Source organism: Lipotes vexillifer, unplaced genomic scaffold (genome assembly GCF_000442215.2).
Source record: "Lipotes vexillifer unplaced genomic scaffold, Lipotes_vexillifer_v1.1 scaffold422, whole genome shotgun sequence".
Taxonomy (NCBI): Eukaryota; Metazoa; Chordata; class Mammalia; order Artiodactyla; family Lipotidae; genus Lipotes; species Lipotes vexillifer.
This window is the reverse complement of record NW_006779087.1, coordinates 302,505-304,347: the sequence shown is the minus strand read 5'-3', so window position 1 is coordinate 304,347 and position 1,843 is coordinate 302,505.

Genomic DNA, 1,843 nt, shown 5'->3' with positions numbered 1-1,843 from the left:
GTTGGCTCCATATTCTTAGTTCCTGTCTCCGTTCCCTTTGGTCTTCGCTAATGAGGAAAAGCTGTCTTGAGGTCCTTTCTGTGGGCTGCAGAGTGGCTGCCTCCACTGTTCCCTGGCACTTCCAACAAGGATCTCCTCCCTCTGCCCCACCCCCTGCCTCATCCCCTTCCCCACCCAAGTCCTGCTAAGCCAATGAAGGTCTCCTTAGCCCTAGAGCAGGGTTTCTCAACCTCAGAACAAATGACATTTTGGACTAGATAATGCTTTGTTGTGGAGGCTGTCTTGTGCACTGGAGGATGTTTAACAGCATCCCTGGCCTCTACCTGCTAGGTGTCAGTAACACCCCTAAGTTGTCACAACCAAAAATGTCTCCAGATATTGCTAAATGTCCCTCAGTGCGAAATCACTCATGGTTGAGAACCATTGTCCTGGAGAGTCTAGAGGAGAGAGACAAGGTTCAGTGGAATCATCAGAAGGAGATCCAAGCTGCTGAGATCCCAACCCCTGCAGAAGATAGACTGAAGCCAAGACTGGGGGGTTCCAAGGGTTCTGGTCTCCTCTGAGTTCAAGGCGAGGTGATGTCTTCTGCTTTCTGCAACTTTCAAGTCCATGGCCTGTTGGTGGCAGCTCAGGGGCCTTAACATCCCTTCTCTTGAGCTGCTTATAGCTCTTTTTTCCAACTTTCATAGTGTACTGGAAATAGTTACTGTGTATTGAGTACTTACTATGTGCTCAGCATTGTGCTGAGTGCTTTACCTACATTATCACATTTTTTTCAATTTAGTATTTTTAAAAAATTTTATTGAAATATAGTTGATTTACAATGCTGTGTTAATTTCTACTGTACAGCAAAGTAATTTAGTTATACCTATATATATATATTCTTTTTCGTATTCTCATCCTAAACTCCCAATCCCAAACTCTCGATCCTCTCTACATTATCACATTTAACCTCATAAATGAAAATAGCTAACATTTGTTAAATGTTTACTATGGGTCAGGGCTGCTTATAATGTTTTTTATGTTACTTATTCCTGTGATAACGCTATGGGGTACTACTGACGTCATTCTACAGACAGGGAAACTGAGGTTCAGAGAGATTAATGTGCCTCAGGTCACACAGCTAGAAAGTGATAGAACCTGGATACAAATCCAGGCAACCTGGCTCCAGAACATGCACTTTTTTTTTAAGTTTAACCATTTAATTTTTTTTTCACTTTTTAAAAATCGAATGAGTCTTCAAATTCTATAGTGCTTTATAATTTTCAAAAGTTTCACACAGATGACTTCATATAATCCCATAATAACTCTCTTTTCCCCCTACCCCTATATTGCCCCTTCCTTCTCCCCACTGGTAACCATTAGTTTGTTCTCTACAGAACATGCACCTTTTTACTGCTCTGCTATCCTAGCCTGTGTGGCAAATGGTATTATTATCCCTCTTTTATAAAAGAAGAAATAGAAAAGCCAGAGATTCCACATAACTTGTACAAGATCATACTCTTGGTTAAGTAGTAGAGTCAGGATTCATACCCAGTCTCAGTGTTAACTGTAATTCCATTGGCCCCTTACTGCTGGCCATGTGGTACCTAAATAGGAGACTCCCTCCCTATGGTCCTTACTAGAATGTAGTCCCTCTGTCTCCATCTCCAAAGATGCATATCTGTGAAAGAACTAGCAGGGTAGGAAAAACCATGCAAGTATCCTTTAAGCTCAATGTCTTACATGTGCCGTGAGAGAGGTGTGCACCAGTACTAGGGGAACTCTGCCATTCTCAACTTGGACAAGCTTCATCAACTTTCTGGGTCTCAATTTACTGATCTTTAAAGATGATTGAGAATGG